This window comes from Pithys albifrons, chromosome 3, assembly GCF_047495875.1.
Source record: "Pithys albifrons albifrons isolate INPA30051 chromosome 3, PitAlb_v1, whole genome shotgun sequence".
Taxonomy (NCBI): Eukaryota; Metazoa; Chordata; class Aves; order Passeriformes; family Thamnophilidae; genus Pithys; species Pithys albifrons.
Genome location: NC_092460.1, coordinates 75,755,399 through 75,779,132, shown reverse-complemented (window position 1 = coordinate 75,779,132; position 23,734 = coordinate 75,755,399). Strand labels below are relative to the sequence as shown.

Genomic DNA, 23,734 nt, shown 5'->3' with positions numbered 1-23,734 from the left:
TGGAGGCAGTTCCATTACTGCTGGTTTCAGCCTTAACTGCAGCATAGGTGCTGCCTTTTATTTCATACAGTTCATGACAGATACATCCTATGAAACCACATGAAGAGAGTGGGTACATTTGAACAACCATGTGTTTATCTAGCTGAGGTCATTAAGAAGGTGCTATTGTAGCTGCAGGGCTACATGTCAACCAAAACTTGGAATTTCAGGTATGTCTGTGCGTTACATACATATTTACATATATAAGCAAATAGAGGATGGAGGGGTGGCATGGGGATTTAAAAAAACAAGGATGCTACTTTGTTCAGAAATGCTGAATTCAGACAAAAGCCAATTTAGAACTAAATACTGAAAAATATCCAAGTTCACATATCTTTCAGAAGTTTCTCCTAAATGCCAGCTTCTTCAGGCTATCAGCAGACAGGACAGGATTTTCTGAATGAATAACCCTATTTCTATTTTCTTCTGTTTGTCTCACCATTAAAACAACATCACGACTCTTGAAAAAAAATTACTTTAAAATCTGCTGTATTTGGTATTGTTCAGAAACTAATAGTGGGCAGATGCCCTTAATTCCTTAACTTATACTTCTGCAAGTTGTTACACAGGCAGTACATAAGAATTGTAGCCTTTTCCAGCTCCAGCTCCAGCCCCAGATTTATACAACAGTTAGCGAATGAAGAGCTAAATTTGGGAACAGATTATCACAATCTGACATGAAAGCAGAACTGAAACGATAAAACTGATTGAAGAAGGCAAACTTTTTCTTAGAAAAATATTTTCTGAATTCTCCCAGATTTCATCCTTAGCATTAACTAAAACAAATTATACGCCCAAAACCTTTTTATACTACTTCTGTCTTTGCAGATTAATCCTGGCTGATAATGAAAACTACCATCAAACTAGCTGCAGGTAAAATAAAGTTTGCACAGCTATCATATTGGCATTTCAAAAGCACAGGATGAGTCTGATACTGTGACATTTAAAAGGCAAGAAGTCCCACTTAGTTGCTTTACTGGTAATTTGTGTCAATCATGCTACTTGGCACACAGAAGTGTTGTCAGGAATACTGTCTATATCCTGAGTGAAAAACAAAACTCCAAAAGTGCATGTGAGGGACAGAAACTATAGAAATGAGGAAAAATTTCACTTACATTTATCCAAGATGGCTGTCGCTATTACTGTTGAAACTCTGCTATGGGCTGAGGTCACAAGACCCTGTAAGCTAAAATAGAGAAGCTTCAGCTGAGGGTAACTGAAGCTGCAGCACATTAAAATACATTTTAAGGTTATTGGTAATAATTGGAGTTTTAATTTCTTGATCTAGTTTTCCCAAGGCACAAAAAGTGACTTCTACCTTTTGGTCATTTTTCCAGCCTAGAGGGAAGAGATTTTCACTATTATCCTCTACCTCATTGTCAGTGTGTATCTATGTTATGTACCGTCCATAATATGATAGTATGATGCTTTCATTAGTGCAAGTTTGGAGTTGCCATGTTATTTACAAATGGGGAAACCACACGTGATTAATGTAGATTCTCTCAAACAAAGCTATAATAGAACCTTTACTCAAGAACACACCACCATGTATCAGAAAATGTGAATTATACATAGAAAATCTAGCTTTAAAATCTTTAAAAATTTATTGAAATGCACCAGAGCTATTTTTCCTTTTATAAAGGAAATTTTAAAATGTGGAAGTCCACTAACTTTTATATCTTAGAAACACCAAAATAACTTTAAAATATTATTGTATGAATATGAATACTGTAGTTTGAAAATCTATTGCATCTTAACCTCCCAGGACTTAAATCAAGTGTGTGACCTACTAAGCAGCTAGAATCTACTCTTAACCCAGCCAAGTAATAACATAAGCACATCTATCATATATATTCAATTTATGTGAAAGAATGACAAGCTGAGAAGAAATACAGTGAAGAATGGAATCTCTGCTTTGTGAGCAAACTGAAAAAAAGAAAAAAGAAATTCCCATCACATAATACAGATGTTTACTGCATTTCTTGTGCAATGATAATGTGATTTATAATAGATGAGCACATAATAGAGGAGAACGAAGAAACTACTAGGATAGTGCATCACCTGATATATTCAAAGAAACAGTGTGCACAATTAAAGCTATGAAATCGACTGGAAAAGTTAACCATTAGAAACATTGTTATAAACTTAACTCTAAAAGTCATTATACTCCTATTTAACAATGCAGCCAAATTCATAATTTCGAAGATAGGTAAAGAATACAGCACAATTCTAAGAAAAACTACTTTGGGACAAAAACAGGCAAAATTTCCCAACAAAATAATGACTGCTGCATTTTAGATTTTTCCTAGAAAAAGATAGCAAATATCTAAACTATGAGATCATGTTAAAAGAATGGGAGAAGTGATGGCTAAAGCATTTGGATAGAAGACTAAATAATCCATCTTTACCAAAACCACTTCAGTATATAGATGACTAGTCTAAAGTTTCATGAATGCTTGTAAGCTGGTGTAGAATGAGCATTTCCTAGCCTCGACACTGTAAGACAGAAGCCACATCACGCATCACAAAACATGATATCCCAACTGAACTAGTTGCTTGCCTTCATCTAATGATACGAACTAAGAAAAAAATACAGCAAACTTAATCAGATTTAATTATTCTTTCTGAGTAGAGAGATCTCCATAACAGGACTCTTAACTCCATGTGTTTGACTATGGAGAATGTAGGCTAAAATGCTCAGTGTTTAAGGTAAAGCTTCATTGACAATAAGCCCAGCTCATTTCATAGGCAGTAATTTATTTAGAAGAAAAAAAAAACAAGGAAAGAAAAAAGGATCTTTAGACTGGGCTATGAAGGTGAAAGGCAGAGACAAGGTGTAACCTTCTATCTTCTGGTGAAATAAAGCACCTTTCCAAGAGACTATTTCTTTAACATTGACTTATCCTTAGTATGCACCTGAAGTAGTAATTTGTATTTATGTTAAATAGATGTAAACCCAGACTATTCTGTATTGACTTCACACATTCAGATAGTGTCATGCCGATATGATGCCCTAAAACTAATTCCAGGCAAACGGCAACAATAAAACAGCCAGTGACTTCAGTTTTTATTCAGGTATAGGAGGATAACTAATGAACATAACTGAAATCCTCAATCATTTTGTTCTACCACCAGATGTATGGACATGCCTATAGCACTCTGTAGCCTTTTTAAACAAACCCACCAACCAACCAAGCCTCAAATCATCTGCTTTCCCTTCAATTTTGAAGAAAAACTCTCTTGTGAAATAAAATTAATGAAAATATTAGTCTACACATGTGTGCACACACACAGAGAAACCAGTCAGAGAATCTTAGGTACTAACAATCATATTAAGGAAACTATTGAAAAAATCAGCATGATGTTTCATGAAGCCAGACAGTAAGTTGACTCTGATGGCAATAGTTATTTAAAGAAGAACTTTGTTTTGAATAAAGTTCCAGAAGTTACAAAAGTATGTAAAATCAGATGTAGACAAAATTAAACATAATTAGTAGTAAAAACATGTTTTTATTGTGAAATAGCTTATTATAAACTTTTCCAGTGTTACATATCATTCATCTTTACACAGCTCATAAGATTAGATGTGACAGTAGCATAGGCCTCTCTAGAAATATATATGACAAACTTAGGCAGCCACCAAAGAAAAAATCATGATTTTGATAATCAATTTCAGAACTTAATTGAATTTCCAGAAATTTTTTGAATGAAAATTACCTTACAGCCAGATGAGGGTTGGTACATTTGTTTTAAATTAATCAGGTGGGTAAAAATAAAAAAAATAGATAAAAAGTAAACCCTGTTGTTTTGTAAATATTTAGAGATTAATTCAAATTTATGAACTAGGAAAATTAATCAGAAAGCAGATTGACAGCACCTCACACAACTCAATGATCATAAATCCAGACAATGTATCAGATTTCATCAGAATAGAGGTCATGTTTTAAATGAAGGTAGAATTTGTAATGCATTATTCATCCATCTGAAAATATTACAAGGTGGGATACTTTTTTATAGTTTAATACCATAGCATATTACAAACTGCATTTGTAAAATAAATGTTTAACTGATGAGTCTATGACAAGTCGTTAGGAAGCATATTATAAGATGCAAATATTGTTAAAATACGTGTGCATGTTTAATGCATGAGTTACAGTCATCAAGCATGGTAAAAATTGCCATAAAATTTAACAAATGATAATAAGATATTTATAAATGGCATCTAAATATAAAGTGTGTGCATAGGGAAGCAAATTCTTGAATGAAAGCTCTTTTATTCCCTTCTCTTTTTACTCGGAACAAACCAAGCCAGGTGATTTTTTTTTTGGTTTGGATCCTAGTAAGCAATGTCTGAAATAAACTCTTCTTGTTAAGTTTCCAAGGCAGCCAGAAGCTTCACCCTTCAGAAGGCTTTCAGAACAAAATTAAGGACAGATCTCCACTAGCTTGGCAGCACTGATTAGCTTTAACAACCTCTTCAAATTTTTTATTATGGAGAATTAAAATACAATGAGTTATTACTTTCACAGACAAATTTTCTAAGGAGGCAAACTGTTGTAGCTCTGTATTATAGTTCTTTGTCTACTCATCAGAAGAAACAACTTCTACAGAGCAGGAAAGATACCCTTACTTTTCAAATTTTGTGCATTTGACTGCTGATAATCAATGACGTTGATACTCAGTGACACTTATCTATATAAACCCTGTATATACTATTATAGGTATTTTATATTTCAATACTGTACAGCAAAACATTGATCAGAGAAAAGGTATTTATGGGTTTTGGTATATCCGTAGAATATAACAAAGAGCTGTCACCAGGATATTTTCCCAGTTGATTACAGAAACAAAATTTTTCTTCTTAAGAAAGAAATTTATTTACATTTCATCTGAGTCAGACTAAATGGCAGACAAGATCCTGAAAATAATGTTCTTACTTCCAAAATTATTAGATAACTGCGTAGGAAAACAGGAGAACAGATTGAGAAAGGGAGAGAGAGAAAGGGAGAGAGAGAAAGGGAGAGAGAGAAAGGGAGAGAGAGAAAGGGAGAGAGAGAAAGGGAGAGAGAGAAAGGGAGAGAGAGAAAGGGAGAGAGAGAAAGGGAGAGAGAGAAAGGGAGAGAGAGAAAGGGAGAGAGAGAAAGGGAGAGAGAGAAAGGGAGAGAGAGAAAGGGAGAGAGAGAAAGGGAGAGAGAAAGAGAGGAGAGAGAAAGAGAGGAGAGAAGGCAGCTACAGGGAGATTGCAGCCATGTCCTGTAAGATTTTCTGCAGAGAGTTGCTAGTACATGAAATCACTCATAATTATGGTACAGAACTTTAATGACTTTATTGTAACTATATAATGTTATAAATCTCATTTAAATCTGCCAGGTTTCAGCTGCTGAAGAAGATGACCTGCAGCTTCCAAAGCACAGTCAAAGAGCATTAGCTGGATCTGAGAAGTCTAATCTGGTGATAGGAATGTTGACATTCCTCTCTCTTAAATTTCTCCAAAGTTTAACAAAATCGAATGCCTGAAAATAGGACCTAAATATATTCAAGAAAGAAAGAAAAGCACAATCTTGACAGAACAAGCAAGGGAAAAAAAACCAAACCACAAACTCTGCATGTTTTTCAAAAATAAACTTATTAATCCATAGAGGAAACACCTACTTCAAGCTTTTGAATGCAAAGGATTCTTGAGCCTCACATTGGTGGGAGAGTGTAAAAGGGAAGGATCTCAAGTTTTTATCTTGTCTTATCATCTCACCCTGCTCACCATTCATAATGCACTTGGAGTGGGTACTCAAAACACAGGATATTAGGACCTGATTCAATATCACCTACTCTTTTACTCCTCTGAACATAAACAATGTACTTAGAGGCCTGAATGTGGAGCTGATACAAAGATATGCAAAGATAGACATTTCAGTTAGAGGACATGGAGTATGTAGCTTTACAAAGCTTACTGTAGACCTATTTTACAAGGAAGCGCAAGTGACCACACACATCTGTGGAACATGCCTAAAAAACACTTCCTTTCTCATCTGTGGAACCAAGAAACACTTTCAGCTGTACATTGTATATTTCCACACTGAAAGCTTTAGTGAAAGCATGAAAGCAAAGTTTCTCAATGCAGATGCAGTCACAGCAGTCCTGTGACCCCAATGAGAACACAGCATACTCAACTACAAGGTGCTCCTGGTACCTGCACATCATAGCTGGAGTAAACAGTGCATTAAGTGCCTCTGAACTTTCCCACCCAGGAAGGTATTCAGAGAATTTGTGGCTAATCTATTTTTTCTTTGAAAGCCCTCATATGCAAGGACCTCCATAAATTATTTGTTTTTCAACTTTTCCAAACATAAAGGATCTTGCAAAGCACAAGAGGTTTTGAAGTCAATACTGTGCCAGTCCGTGGTGTGTGCGTTTCTTGTTTTCTACAGATGTGACCATTCAGTTAAACGATTGAACAATCAGTTCTTGGAAAAGAGAGAGTGTCTCAAAGTTAAATTGAAGGTCAAGAAGACACTGTTCACAAGTGTGAAAAATGCTGTGTAGGAAACTCCCCCATCCTTCCAGAAATAGAATCAGTCCTGGCTTTCTTGTGACAGTGCTGGAACTGTTAAAATTAATTTTTAACAGTAGACAACTTTCAAATAAATCTCATAGGGGTAAAAAAATCCCAAACCACAAGAGACAATAAAAACAGAACACTTAACAAAATTGTCAAAATGTCCTAAAGTGACATTGGAAAAAGCTGTTGAAAATATAAATACATAAATAAAATTAGCAATAACTGGGGTTTTTTCAAATGTTGTTTTTTTTTTCTTCCAAGAGTTACATGACAAATACTTAAAAAGTCAATATATATTACTGTTAACTTGTTCAATAAAGAAAATGGTCTTACCAGCATCTATACCTATTGTGCCATTACAAATGCAGGAAATAATTGATTAGAAACATATAGCAACGTTTCACATACATTTCTGTAGCTGACATTGCATCCTCCTTTGCTGAGCAGATATGGCAGAATGATTCAACAGAAACAAGGAAGCCAACAATTGGCTGACTCGTAGAGAAATTCAGTCATTTGGATTAACTGAAGAGTATTTTCAGTTCTAAAGGACTACATATATTAACTGGCATTACTCTCAACCTAACAGGCTTTAAAAACAGCTAACATCTGACAGGGACGGCATGTCTCCTTCAAAATCTAAAATATTTTGTTTTTATTTTTGTTTTGCCATTTTATCTTTGCTTTCCTTGTAATTAATTATTTGCTGCAACAAAAAGGACTTCTTACCTGAAGTACTTGGCAGTTTATGCTAGACACACACATCAGGAAAAGACACGCTACTCTTAATGTGAATTGTCTGTAATTTCATAGTTTCGTACTACAGTACACAAGGTGATGAAAGTCCAACTGAAAATGTGCACCATCCACCATTAAGATGACAGAAACTGCAGTGTGTGTTCAGATTCACAGAATGGTACTGCCGCTCTTTGTGCACTTGGAAAAGAAATTTCTTGCAGTAAGTAAAATAGGACTTGAACTGGAAGTAAGAAGTGAAATGGAAATGAAGAATTCTATTACTTGGAGAATAACCATTATTTTGTAGTGAATTTCCAGACATCCTGTCTTTGTGTATTTGCAGGTGTCTGTATCTGCATCTTCTGCCACATTCTTCATTCTGTTGGTAGTTTATGAATTTCTCAAACACAGATTTCTCAACAAACACAATTGTGTGACTAGTTTCAACTTCTTCTAGCCCAAGAATCTACAGAAGTGCAAAGATAAGTCCTTTAAAGTTTGTCCTTGAGGGCAAGAGTTGAGTGTTTAGCTGATTAAAGAGATTAGCATAGCTAAATAAATTGTCTTTAAAGAAGGAAGTGTCTCACTTAAAAAGTATGAAATCCTAAAAGGAAAGACAGTCCAGGGAAAGGTTGGAGAAGTATCAGTAAGACAATCTCCAAGTCTTAGGAAAAAGACTGTACTGCCCTGAAACAGGTAAGTTCTTCATGGCAATCAGAAGGCAATGCTGTGTCCTTTCTAAAGAACAGAACAGTATCAAGGGATTTTGAGTTTGGAGTTTAAAGCTTTGTACTTCATATGCCACCTTAGCAGACTATAATGGGGTTGCTATGGATTGTATCCAACAAACCCTGGCATTCGTCTTTCAGGGTCCTGACTTAGACTATCTGCAATTAATCTGATGAGATTTACACATTCTTTAGAAAGGAAAAGATGATGTTCTGTGGAGTAGAGATCCAGTTTACACACAAACATAGGCTACTTTAGTCACGGTAAGACAGGATATAGAGACAAAAAAATAAAAAAACCCAGAAGAATACATATGGTATTTGGAATGCCTGTGATATGACTATAGTTGCAAATAGGAAAAAAAAAGAAATCTTAATGGGCATATAGTCCAAACATAGAGAGACTGGAGTAGAAGGAGTCTGACATGCCACCTCATGCTTTCCTATGTTGCACAACTCAGGTGAAATCCTGCTCATTTAGACAACTGAACAAGGATCACCTTTTGGGCTGAAATTGCGAGAAGATATGAAGGTACTTGCTCCAAGGAGAGACTCAGGTCATAAAAAGAACTTACTATGCATTCATACACACACTGCAACTAATACAGTGCACCAGGAATACAAACAATGAAGAGGCCTCAGTATAATTTGCTCACAATAAAGTCTAGAATCATAAAACTGTATAACAGGAAAGGGCTGAGATCAAGTATAAAGCAGAAAAAAACACTATACAAGTAAGATAAATATGAAAAGACTCTACAGACAATTCTCAAGAATGTGCATATATATACAATATTTAAAAGACAATTCATTTGTCTGTACAAAGACAGTTTTCCAGTGTAGTTTGGGTAACTGATTTGGGTAAATGATGTGATATCATACTCTTTAGGAATCAAAGCTCCATTAGTTTTTCAAATGACAAGATTCTTCTATCTGCTCAAGATTAAGGGAGTAAAGAAATTTAAATTAAATCAAATTCTTTTTATCTCAACTAAGAAATTATTATTAACATTATTAATATTAGAATTTGTGCTAATATTTTCTAGAAAAAGCCTAAATGACAACTGTCATTGGAATACATTTTATATAGAAAATCAATTAAGCTGGTTTTGAAAAAATAGCTCATTGATAAAACCTATTGCCTACATCAGACTCTCACAAAGAGATACATATGAACAGGTATGAAACCACTCTCCACTGTGGCCTTCAAGGTACAGTTTTGCTAGAAGTTACATACAGACAATGTGTGGTCTGAAATAGTTGGACTGCATAACAAATGGAGAGGCAAAAGAAATGCTTCTTCTTCAGGCTACTGAATGCTATTTATAGGTTAAAATGAAACATCAGCATAGCATAATCTGATAATAGATCAAAATAAAAATGGTATTATAATATTCTTTTCAGCACACTCTCAATTTTCATAAATCTTGGACTGTTTCCTTGTTTCTATTTCACTGTAGACTGAATAAAGATGTGCTTGTTATAAGAAGATACAGCTTGCTTCCTCTACCACACTGTGATTACACTTAATTTTTAAAAATTGGTGCAAGCAGTTACATCATCAGTGTAAGTAGTTAAATTACTCCTTCAATATGTATCATATTAACCAATACCATCGTTCTTCTACCATTATGGCATTTAGTTACTATTCCACATTCCTCTGGAAAGCCTGAATTCTTCTCTCATCTTTACAAGGCTAAATAAGATTTTTGGTCATTTATAAATTTTGAAACATATGATATTCTTCAGCCCATTTTCCAGCTCATTAATACATGTATTAAACAATGCACAGGTGCCAGGTAGACAGAAATGTTAACCTTTTGCCATGCTGAAAATTGACTATATACTCCTACTCTACCGTCTGTCTCTTAACTTGTTTCTAACTTATGACGGAACTTTTAACTTTCACCCAGAACCATTCCGTTTTCTTAATAGTCACTCATGAAGGACTGTGTAAATGGTTTTTTGAATTTCCTCTTGAATCATATCTCTTGGTCTTATCTAAAAAAAATAATTATTTTTGAGACATTTACAAATATTTCTTGTAGATTGAAAATCATCTTCTTGTTAGATGTAACAGAGATGCGTGTGCTCTGCAATTTCCGTAAAATTTGAGGCCACAGAAGGGCATGATTTTTCCCCCTGAAAGGGCAGACTACCAAAAACTTACAACTGAATCAGCAATGCACAAAAATTAGTATTTTTTCCTGTTAGAATGAAGAATTTCAATGCACATTGCAAATCACACAGGAGTTGAAAGATTTGGAAGCTGTAGCAGCAGCAGCAACATGGGAGTCCCTGCAAATGCACGAAGGCTCCCTGATGCTGACCAGGACCATGCTGCAGGCCTTGCACAGACACTGAATGCTACATAAGTCCATTGCACAGACATGACAGTCTTATGTAAGACAAGAGATGACAGTGACAGACTGATAGGAAATACCTGTGATGACAGCAGGCAATGTATGTGTCTAAGCTCTCTATACATAAACTGGAGAAGTCTGAATGACTGACTTGGAGGAGGATAATGAGGTACTTCACAGTCATTACAGACAGCACAGGAGAAAGTACAAAAGGGCTTATTTGAAAATCTAAAAGTAGGAAATTAATAGCTCTTTTTTTTTTTCCTCTGAAGAGTAATGGGTATCATGAAGTCAGACGCTGAAGCACTATAAAACTGAAAACAAACTGCCTGTATTTGATGCTTTGAAGGAGAACTGGGGAATCACACAGAGAAAGATGTTAAGAAAATAATCTGTTCAGAACAGTGGCAGCAAGCAGATAAGCTGACATTTGTCACATGCTGAAAAGAGGCCAGTTGTGGTAGCTGAAATGTGGAGAACCCTGTAATATGTTTGCACTGATGATGGGCTGACTAGTTTCACCGATGTCCCCCACCTGAGGAATGGCTAGTGCTGCTCTAACATGAGCTGAAATCTTTAGGAACTGCTAAGATACTGCTAAAACATCTCATGCTATAACTATATAGGGTGTAGACTATGCCTTTGTGTGCATATGTGTATATACCTTATTCTGCAGTTTTACTTTGAAACTAAGTGCCTTACTACATGCTGCAAAATCAGACTATTCCTTAGAGGCTTAGTAGTGTGCCTGTAGATTTCTGTTTATTGCTGATACTGCAAGTTGAAGAAATTTTTTTTTTTAATTTGTGCGAGAAAAGGTAGAAGGTAGTCTTCAGATTAGTCTGTAGTGATCTATCAATAACATACCAAATGTTCCTCCTTAATCAGCTTCTATTAATTCATTCATTAGTTTCAACAACAATTAAAAAGAAGGGAAAAGAACAAACTAATGCACAAGATATTCAGCCATAGATCACAATCTAAAAAGAAGAAAAAAAAAAAATAACGAGTAAACCTAGCTATAATTTAGCCAAAGACATTTTTAGCCAAGGTTCTAATAATCAAAGCAATATAGCTGTATACAAGACCAAAACAGTAACAAAATTTTCCTATAGGATACAGAAATAATCTCAGATGCCATAAATGGATAAAACTCACTGCTTGCTTGATATAAATTGCATTGCTGACAATAAAGTGCATTTGAGAGAAAAGAAATCACTTTGCCATCAAGTGACAATTTTATTTGCAGCAGGAGGGAGAACGCCTCTGGAAAAGCACTCCATTGAATTTTTCATTGTTGCAATCTAGGCTGGAGCTGGCTGTTCAGGGAAACTATTCTCAAATACTGTACTGACAGAAATGATATGTTGAAAAAAACTTATGCACAGTGTGATACTCCTTACCTGGGACATATTGTGAGCTAACAGAAGTGACGTTTGAAATAATGGACTAGGTCTTCCCTGTACTTAAAAAGGTGGAATTACAGAAAATCTGTACTGATTTTATCCACTAAATGGTTTGCTTGAGGGTCTTCTGCAAAAGTATTATCTAAGTTTACAGGACAAGAACACATGTATTCTATTTGTTGATAATAATCTCTCCTCATGTCATATTTCAACTCACTTTAGTTGCAGACTACAAGGAAGACACCTTCCTCTACAAGACTCAAAAAGCAGTCCTCGTTTATAGGGAAAAAATTCCCTTTAAATATATGTAAATGGCACTTCCTGAATTACAGCTTATTTGTGCTTTGTAACACAGAAACTGAAGGGAGTTCATGTAGATTTTTAATACGTTTTCGCAGTCCCTAATGAGACTTCTCCTTTTCTAATGGAATTTCCTCTTTTACAAAAAATTAACAAAACCAAAACTGTACAAAACAAAACAAAGGCATGTAAAGGATGTTTCTAAAACTCGTTCTTGTAACATTAAATAACAATATTTAAAAGACAAACCTCTAGGCAAACCTTCTACCAAATACTAATACTAATAACAACTTCCATATTTTCAATTCTATCTTTGACCTGAAAGACATTTTTCACAGGAACATCCACATTTTCTATTAAATTTCTACTTTTAGACAGTCCTCTGTGTAGTATGATCCTCTTAATCCACAATTCAGGACTGATAATCATTCTTTCTTTTGTACATTTCTAGGGATCTGCTGAAATGCTTGACTGCCTAAAATAGGGTAATTTCCTTTATGCAGTTGTAAATTAAATTTTGTAGAAGGGTTAGAGTGATTTTAAAAAAATTCCTTTTAGGAAACTTAATACAGCAAAGAAAATTCAAGAGGTAGAGACATTCACAGCTCTGTAGGAACATAGGGAGACAAAACAAATGACAATTTTACAGTTACATCATACGTGCTTTCCTCACCCAAAGTTGACATATAATGTAGGATATTTTATATAAACACAGAGCTCATGTTATATCTTTCATATCATGTCTTATCTTTTATCTTGAGTACACCAATGAAGAATCTTGACTGATTCATAAATATTTCCCCTTTCTTATCAGTCATATTCCTCCAAAAAACACAAGTTGTTTACTTTGTATTCTGTCAGTCAGTTCCAACCGTGCAAAGTGACTAAATCCAGTAAAATAAATAATACGTTCCCTGGAAAAAACACATGACCAAAAATAAATTTGAATAAAAGAAGTTACAGGAATTAAAAAAAAACCAAACACCAAAAAACAAAGACTGTGACCTTACTATTGTAAGTCATTAGTGAGTACTGAAAAAATAAAAACATTGCAATTCTAGGCAATAAATTAATGAATGTAGCAACTATTTTTAATTAATAGTAATATTAGACAATGAATCTATATGAAATTGCAATACATATGTAGAAAACTTGTTATAAAATGTATCTTTTTATCACTTAATGATTTACCCGTAAAAGAGCTAACTCTATCAAATATTTTTACAGATAGGGAACACCAAATTGGTATCAGTCCATTAAAAGTGCTACAATTAATGATTTGGATTCTCTGACAACTGTTCAGGTAAAAGTTCTGCTTTAGAGGTTTTTCATGAAGACACAGGTTTTGAAATGAGTATATAAAATTCCATTCTTAGTTTGATCTGTGCTTCACACATTTGTGTGGATGTTTATAAGAAGGTCCAGCCATTAGAAAAGCTGAGACTCTGAGGTACTAAACCAACACCAAACCCAAGTCATTGTTTATTCACCACATAGACCTGGTTGTTCTTGATAGAGCTGAATGAGATCTTTCAAAGAGATGACAATGATACCACCAAGGGCTGTAATTTGAGCTGCAGTTTTTCTCCAATACAAATGAAACCAGTCCCTATTTCACATCATGTTACACAGAGAAAGCATATGAAGACAGGCTAAGCATTTATATTGATTGCATGTTTTCACATAGTCTTCTTTAAACACATACAGAGAAAATGCATTACGTTTTATTTCTACAGTTTTTTGTAATCCCAACTCTCCCTTACAGGTCCTACAAAACAAAGCTGCTTAATTTCTTTTCAAATGCACCATGACAGTTAAAGAGCATATGATATAAAAAACCAAACCAACCAAACAAACAAAAAAAAAAAAAAACAAAAAAACCCAAACAAACAAAAAAAAAAAACCAAACAAAACCCCAAACCCAAACAGGTAAAAAAAAAGATAAATGGATCTATCATATCATTCCATACTTTTCTAGCAGCAATATGTAAAACACAAGATAGTTAAGTAAATACTGAGTTTGTTGATTTTCACATGGAAATTTCATCCAATTGTCAAACTGACTGATTTCAGACTTCTACTCTGCCATTCAATCCAATAGATTCCTTTGAACTAACTATAGATACTGAAGGGTTGGCAGTTTGGAAACCTAATATGAAAAAGGCACAATGTTTGAAGAGCCTCTTCTACTTACCTGTAAAATAAGAAAGAAACCCCAAATTTAAAAAGGTCAGTCATTATTTTCATTTCAACAGCAGTGCTAAATGTCAAAGTGATTTGTTATAAGTAAGCTTGTAAAGTGACTATTTAAAGCACCCATATGCACCCATCATAAAGCACCCACTATAAACACCTGAGATAAGTAACCTGTAAGAACAGACAAGAAAGTACTTGATTTAGTATGAAGACTTCAGTCTTCAATAAATTGAAAAAACCCTCCTTCAAGGATTCAATTATAATCTCACAGATACAATAATTAAACACACTTCATGTGAAGTTGATCTGGCACTGATATACAAGGTGGCTGTGTACTCAAGCATTGTGCAAAAAACAATTATTTGCACTTAAATCACCTTCATGCATGAAGGAATGGCATTTCCATTTTAGAGATGGGAAAACTGAGTCAGAGATTATGGGTGGCTTGCTCAAAATTATTTGTCATATTAACAGCATTGGACAACAAAATTCAGAAGATAAATCCACTTAGGGAATATGTGGCTCTGTGAGTGCTGAGCTGCTCAGGTCTATTCAAGCAAAGTGAAAAAGGTGATGATCCTTAATTGTCAAAACGTTCCAGGACATATGTAAGTCCTTTTTTACACCAGTAATGGGAATATTCATATGTTAAAAATTAAGTACATCTCAAAAGCTTGTTAAATCAATTCTATATGGATGTTCTAAGTGATTGGAGTTCTGGGCATCCAGCGCAGCCGGCTGCCATGCCAATACAAAACTGAAACACAGAACTCAGATTTACCTCATGTTTTTACACACTGGAAGCTGTAGGCCTGACCACTAGTATCACAAATTCATGAAGAAAAAAAAAAGTTCCCTTTTGTTTTTCTGATTTTAAATACATGCTGTACATTAAAAAAAAAAAATCTTTACTATCAGTAAGCAGACTAGAATTACAGTACCTAGACTAGAAACAATAAGCAACTCAGACTACATTGAAAGCTAAAAGAGCTGTAGGCTCTTACCTCCATGTGAGATCATGCCCTCTAGAAACATGAGAAGTAGAAAATTCTAAAGCAAAGCAAGCTATAAGAAATTCTGAGCAATTTACAAAGGGCAGGCACCTGTACTCTGGTCCTATTTGTGTATTACTCTTTCCGTGAGTACAATATAAATGTACTGGTTTATACAATACTTGTAGCCAAAATAAAATGGTCATATCCAGATTGCTACAAGAGCTACAAGCTGTGGATTAGAAACCACTTGCCTGAGATTGAGTGCCTCATGCAATCTTGGCCTTTCCTAGGTTGGGGCATGAACATAAAAGCCAGGGTAGGAAGAAGACAACAATATCTTGTGACAACAACATATTTAAATAAAAATAATCTGCTCCAACTCGAATTTCAAATCAGAAATTAGCAAACAGATTTTCATCTAAATTATTTTGTCAACAGCATGGTGGTATCCTTGCTAACCTTATTTGGCATCAGTGAATAATTAGATACATAGGGGTGTGACTCCAATTGAAGGTGTTGGCATTGTATCACTCTGTGAAAATATTAACTATGAGGTTAACTCCAATTTTCTCTTGTTTAATTAAATGCACATGGTACTAATGAGGTAACCTACTGTTCCTTGATAGCACTAATTAGCTAAGAGGATAGCACACTCTCACACTGCAATTTAAACCTAAAAATAAGGTTGAAATATGCTAATTGCAGGCAATTTAAAACAGTACAAGTTGTAGAACTAGTCATAATAAGGAAAACTCACTGCTTTACAGCTCTGCAGCTATAACTTTGGTTAGAATCAAAACACCCTGCACAATTTTTGAACAATTTGGCAAAATATCCACCAGCCTCCTCAAAAATGGTTACTTAATTCACAATATATAATATAAATGAAAAGAAAATTAAAAGGAAAAAAACCCCTACCGTCTTATTTGCATATCAAGGAAAATACAAATAATGCCTGATAAATACGAACAAAATCTGGTAGGTCTATGCAGTAAAAATATCTTTTGTTTAGCCTAGTTAGAAGCAATGAATTTTCCTAAACCCTTCAGAGCTTCATTTGTAGAGGTGTTGAGCAACTGCATCTTACACTGATGTCAGTGGAGACCTGAGTGCTCAATTTAACTGAAAGTCTGGCCCTAAGATTAGACTTTTGAATGGGGGTGGAGTGGGAAGGAGTAGGGAAACATGTTTTCTTTAAAGAAAGTACATTTGAAAGAACAAATCTGTGATCGCATGTATAACTTCAAAGTTGATGAAAGAGCAACATTTCATACTGTAAGATCATATGTATTCTTTATGAGGTAACATAACAGACAGTTAAGTTAGCCAGTGAATTGCAGACAAAGTTGCATAGCACATTAATTTGCAATAGCAATTTTGAATTTCTTGCTTTAAAGTTCCAACTGTTGAACAGAGAAGAGAAGATGGACAACCAGCCATTTGCAGTACAAGCTATTTTGCTGACTAATGGGTGGAGTGACAGTGGCCTGAGCTTTGTCAGAGACAGATTGCCCCTTTTTTCAGTATTTTTTTCCTCCTTTACTGAAAGAGAGTAGCAATGCAAAGAAGATAAAAGGATCACAAGATAGTGAGCCTTTAAAAAGACAGAAATTGGAGATCTTAACTGAATATAGGCACAGGAAAAGTCTTGAACTGAATGGAAATAGCATCTCCCACACAAACAAAATGATTAATCTTATTTTCTGATTTGCTAAAGCAAATAAACACTAAGTAAAGTGACAAGACATATGCTGTCATTCCAGAAAGAAATAAAAGCTGTTCATATGTATTTATAGATATGAATGCATGCTGCACGTCTCATAATCAGCAGATTTCATAAGGCATAATGAATCAATAAAACATAAACGTTTGTAAGTTTTCTGACTTTATACTACATTTTTTGTTTTAATTTTAAGCAATTATAGATGCCTACAGTTCATTTTTCAGGCATTCAAAATTTAATTCCCCTCTAGGATTGTTAGATCATTGCTGTTGTGGGATCCAGCTTCCTAATTCAAGTCAATAAAGCTATTCTACGCAAGGGTCCATTAAATGTCCATCTCATTAACATATTTTTACAAATGATAGATTTTCCTCAAGGAACCCAGCTATGATATGCTACTAGAAGAGTGTAAGAGTCATCAGAAGAGTTACTAATGTCTCTTTTCCTAGGTGGTTCTTAGCAATATCAGAGAACCTGCTTAGTAGTATTTATAGGTTACATAAGTAGGTGGACGATTTTCAGTTGCAGAGGAGAGCAAAAGACTCCCAAGTGTCCATGCCAGTCTAAGATTAATCCCGATTCCAACTCAGTGATTTAATTCTGCATGTGTGAGCAAGATAATTAAATCATAAAACAGATGTTGAGGCAACTACCAGTATCTGTGCATCTCAATTTATGCCATCTCTAGTCTATGTCAATCTCAAAAAGCAAACCATCATCCCACTCCTGAACCCCAAATTTTTCTCCAAGAGAAAACATACACCATGACCTGTGCATCTAAACAGCAATGGTCCTGACTTAGGCAACAGTGATACAAAAAAAAAAAAAATAGTTCAGATCCAATCCTACTAACTTACATGTTTTTTGTGTGACCAAAGGAAATTGCTGGTATTCCACATACAAATGCTGTCTTCAATGTGTATATATTGAAGATAATAAAGACTACTGAAGTAGTTGTTGGCTGGGATTTTTTAATAATACTTATTTAAAGGTAAAGAAATCCCTTTATTTGATGTCAATATATTTAACATCAAGTTCACAGCTGCCTTTATAGAGAAGAACAGGGACACAAATATGTAGATATTCTGCCTGTCCTATTTTAATAAGTAAATTAACTTGTCCCATATTAGCAGAAGTAAAGGTGGTTATTTGGCTTGCCCACAGAAAGTTAGGAAACAAAATTAAGAGTGCAAAGTCATGTATATGGCTGTAATCCATCTAGCTCTGGAACATCTTGTAGAAGACCAAGGAATTGGAGCAGAAATAATCTCTTATTCTACAAATAACTAAAAAAAAATTACTAAGAACTCATCTCTTCAAATCCCTTAATTATTTTCTGAAGCTTGTGGTCAGAAGAGCCATACGATTAACAAAATAATGTAAAAGTAATTACTAGTCCACAATAATTAAAAAAATGTTAAAAATTAAAAAAATGTAAGTAAGTGTCAATTACACAGTGCAAAAAGTGTTAAAAAGAGATTAGTGTGACTGGAAGGCACTTTTTAGCCTTTTTATTTGCTTTTTTTTGCTCATTTTTTGCAGGCCTTTTTTTTTCCTAACCTCAAAAGACTTCCCATAGAAGTCTGTGAGAAATTCTATTGAGGCAAGATAGCTTGGGCCAGGTTCCTACTGTTTTAAAGCAGTGTATTATAAAGGTGATGGAATCACACAGTTCAATACACACAATCTTCTTTATGTAACAACATCCAAGTTGCATCTTTATTTCTGAGACAGAAAGCATAACCATGTGAGTTCTAAGTGACGCTGGAAGGTACCTACCCATATGGCAGAGCATGAATAGCATTCCTGCATGCAAACATCTCCAATGACAACTTGTCAAGTGAAAGTAAAAACTTTTCTAAATGCAAAGATAATTAACCCCACAATAACATCCTCCTGAAATGATGCATATAATTCAAACTGATTGGAAAAAGACGTTGCCATTTTATCTGTTTGACAGTTGTAGTTTGAAGTGTTACAGTCAGGCTAACCCTGAAGAAAAGCTTTATCATCTTCAGCTTACATAATGAAGTTTTTGCCATTCTTTTCTTTCTTAAATAGTTTGTATTCCATTAAGAGTGTGATAATAACTGAATGAAAGATTTTATAGGCAGCTAACAGGCTGTGAAGCAAACAGTTACCACTTAAGTGCCATGGAAATCACCACAGTTTTAAATAATTTGCTAAGGGATGACTTTATTGAACATAAAGTCAATCCCCTTCCCAAAGAATGCCTTAGAGAAAAATAATGAATTAAGAGCTGTTTTCTTTAAACCTCTTGCTTACACCTTTTAGGTTGTTCACATGAAGTGAGCAGTTGAGCTTTGAGTATAATGAACAGGAAGAACTTTGATGCCATTTGGTGCTGCAGTGAACCAAAGAAGTATAGTATTTTTCTTTTTTCCTGAAACATACTCAGAAATCAAAATGGGGTTTTATTTTTTTCTTCTTGCAAGAAAAAGAGGAAAGCCCATCTGAGCTCCAGCCATAGGAAGCAGAAAAGCAGGAAGACCTCGTTCTAGTCATGTTTGCCTGGTAACCAGCTGTTGGCAGCCACTGCCCTCAACCTCTGCTTCCTGAGAAGCAGGGATTTTCTTAACTCTTTGGCCCAGATTGCCAGCAGAAAGTATCCCACCCAGTGCATAAAGCTCAGTTTCAAATATTTGACCTACCTCATTGGCAGTATATATAGAACTGTCCTGTATATGCAGACATATATAAAATACCTATATTTTCTAGTATTTTCTTTTAACAGAATATAAATTACTATTAATCAATATCATGTGCAAAAGACTAAGGAAGAAAATACACTAACACTTAGAATCATAGTGCTCTCTTATTTTTATACCAGGTAACTTTTGTTAACTAGGTCCATATTACAAGAAAATAAAACGTTCCTATCATTTCTTAATTTTGGACATCCTTTGATACCAAATGTCTTTGATCTAAAAATAATACAAAGCTCAGCCAATCATTTATAAATCTATGCACACTAGCAGCATGAGGTAAGTATTTTTTAAAAATATATATTTCAACTCAGATACCCACTTATGATTTTTTTTTTAAATAGAGTAAGTCTTAGGAAATAAAAAATCCTTTTTAAAAACATTTTCTCTCCAATGTATACTTCTTAAAGGTTTAAACAAGGCATAAAGTCTATAACATTTTGTAATTATAACGTAAATGGTTGAAAGAGATCAAAAGTTGTCCAACTAAAGGGTTATGTGAAATAAAAAAAAACCCCAAGAAATATGAGTTCATTAGTTCTACAAGTTAAAACTGCATCATACATATATTTTTCTAAAGAAGAAAAAGCAGATTATATAAGCAGATAAACATATATAAGATGTTTATACTATATATATATAAATAAATTGCTACACAAGAAAATGTCACATTTTAGCAATGTTTCACCATATGCTAGAAATTTCTCCTTTATAAGCTCATTATCCAATAGTGGCTCTCAAGAATAAAGCTCATTTACATATAAAATAAGAGTATGGTCTACTCTTTAAAGGCACAGTGATAAACACACCAATTTCACAATTACATTAATATGAGTATTTGCATAATCTGCCTTCTACACTTGTTCTTAATTTGAAGCAGCTGCAGAACAAATCACATCACATAATCTGAATATGCCACGGAGTCACATAAACACACCAACCCTTCTTATCAAGTTTTTGTTTCATTCTGTTTGCATGCTTGTTTTGAATTTACATCAACCCATAGAAAAAAGCTTTTTGGTTGGACAATTTATATTCATCAGAGATAAAGTATAGAGACTAAACTTCCTTTTTTTTCCTTTTACTGTTTCCTATAACAATGACCATTTCATTTCCCTAACTAGATGAACAATGGATAGAAATTCAACATTTTAGGGCTTATTGCACTAGATACACCTCCTGTGAAGTGTGTTAAAAACATGGGTAGTCACCACACAGTACAATAAAAGTGTGCCAGTGAAAGTTTTATGCTCTAAGCAAAATAAGAATGAATGGTCACCACTTCATTTTCTTTCAAAATCAGTGCTTTCCACCTTTTGGAAAACTCCGTGCTTTGTACCAGCAGCATGAAAGGAACAACAAAACCACAGTTGACTGATAATGCAGAATGACAGTTCATGCACTAATGACACATTCTTCCTACATGTATGCTACTCCGTTTTTGATATATAAACAAGAAATAATCGAGTAATTTAACATATTGACTCTTCCTCTACATTCTTGACTGTCATTAGGCCCCATTCTATAAGGCTAAACTTATTCAAACAGAAAGAAAGATGATGGAAAGGCAGCACAGGTGGGAAATAAATGAATACATCACACATGCCTGATACAGAGATGATCGTGAAGGATGATGCCAAATGCAAAATGCTAAATGCTAATACCAATGTTAAATTCTTTTTCAATGAATAATCAATAGCACAGACATAGAACTGAATGCTCTTCTTTCCACAGCCTCCTCAGGAAAAACAACCCATTACAGAGCCTGTGTTGCCAAAAAGGGTGTTTTCTACAATCTCTAAACTGATGGGTTTACTACAAGTGGAGGAGATTCTTCTGTGTTTTAGAACAAATATCTAGGATTAGATATGCTTTTGGCCTGAGATCCATGATCAGGTACTGTGGTACACATAAAATTTCTATCACCAAAAGGAAGTCCAGTTAAAAACTGGCAGGCCCAGTTTGAACAATCTCAGCCATTCTGACACTGAATCATTACCCAGTCACAGGAGCTTTGTAACAGAATACCAGCTCCTCTGGTGGCTATCAAAAACCACAGAAGTTTTTACATTAAAGTCATAATAGAGGTAACAGAGATAACATTGTATTTTCTGATGATACTTTCAATGCAGAAAAGAGTATGACATCTGCCTAAAGCTGTCACACCAACAAGAGTTGATATTGCTTTTCCAGTTCTTGCCTAACAGCACAAACAAGTGGGGATCATAACTATCAGTAAAATTGAGAACTGCAGTGGAGAAAAATGACAACCAATCTGAACAAGATGTAGGACCATCGTAAGCTGTCATCAGAAATTAAAATGGGCAAAGAATTAGACAAGTGATTTTGAGAATTTGTGATATTAAAATTGTATATATTTAATTTAATACTAATGTATCAATTTCCTGTAATACAATAAAAAGGAAAAAAGTTTTTGTAAAAGAGAGACATTCTGCAATGTGAAGCAGAGGCCACACTGTATACCTCCTGGGAATCATTAACTTTGATACAGATGTCTGGTACTTCCTAGTAGGCGACTCAGCAGGATTCTGGACTGGGAAATTTCTTCCTATGTCTTTCTTCTACCAAGTATTTAGCCTCTCCAGGCTAAGAAGAAATAAAACAAATTTCGTATTTTAACATTCCTTTACAGGTTGACTGGATGAGATACTGCATCAGCCTTTGCTGAGCATGGTTTGAGGCACAGGAAGGAACATCCCGAAAATTGAGTCAAATGACTCAGAGACTCTGTGCTGATGTAGCAGAATAAATTGCACTGTTTGCTGTAGTCCTACTCAACCAGATAGACATGACAACTAATATTTATACCTCTAGACACCACATAACACAATCACACATATATTTACAAAAGAACATAAAAAATAACAAAGTTAAGCAGCTCATGCACATTAAACCATGATTTGTGCACCCATAATACCCAGTTTGGGAAGAAAAGAACCTCCTGATGTTAAACATTACTAGAAACCAGGATTCTGCTAAGGAACAAATAAAAAATAAAAGAAAAAAATCTCATCAAGTGTATTTAAATTAATTCTACCAATATAATAAAATGTAGAAGTGGAATAATATGCCCAACACATTGCAAATCTTTTAATGTTAGATTAAACCCCCTGATAGTACATCAAATGATGCAACATGATACCTACATCAATTTGTTCATAGTTCCTCACTTCATATGTAAACCTGTACTGTTATTTTAAAACTCAGAAAATTATTTAAAGAAATCGCTGTTGAGTTTGGTATGCACAATTTTGCATGAGGGGTATAAAAGCAGCCATTCTTTCTGAAGAGGTCTTCAGTTCCCTTCATATTTTTTCACGATGATAAACACCCCTTATCAAAGGAAGAGTGGGATGGATGACTACACTAGGGAGAGTTGATCAGCACAAAAACTGGCACAATCTTTTATCTAAAATTAGCTCCAGTGTAAGAGATGTAAATCATAAATTGACCCCTGGGAGTAAGACCATACCCTAATCTTTCATATATGTCTTATGCTTAAGGTGAGACATTTTGTCAAGTACTTTTTCATCTCTTGGATCTCTCAGACAGTAGAAACATAGACATTGGTCTTAGGAAAATGGAAAGCCAAACTATGTTTTAATTTCCACCACTTCCTAGTTCAATTTCTTTGCTGTTTATGTCAGAGTCACAAGAAAATGAAATGCGGATACAATTGTTCTCAGTGAGATCAACATATGGAAGATTTACTTTTGCACTGAACAATTACTTTTTAAATGTACATCTGATACTTTAATTAGCAAACCAGCGTACCCAGAAACACACCAAACATATGAAATATAACAAAACCCCCTCAAATGCATATTGAAATATATATTCTCTCAGACTAGGGCTGTGTTCTGCTACTAAGTTATTCCTTGTCATGTTCTTTTAGTACAAACTTACTTAACTTTCTACAGTATTGAAATTTAGTTTATTTCAG

General features: G+C 34.5%; 1 protein-coding gene across 5 annotated transcripts in view; it reads right to left on the bottom strand.

Moving 5' to 3' along the window:
- FOXP2 (forkhead box P2) overlaps nt 1-23,734 on the bottom strand; it is a 194,336-nt gene that overhangs the window by 84,052 nt on the left and 86,550 nt on the right. The window contains exon 2 of one of the 5 annotated variants that reach the window (XM_071552434.1): nt 1,155-1,225. The exons of the other annotated variants lie outside the window; for them this stretch is intronic. The gene's annotated coding sequence lies outside the window, so the exon portion shown is untranslated. The remainder of the gene's footprint in view (nt 1-1,154; nt 1,226-23,734) is intronic. 5 annotated transcript variants of the gene reach the window in all.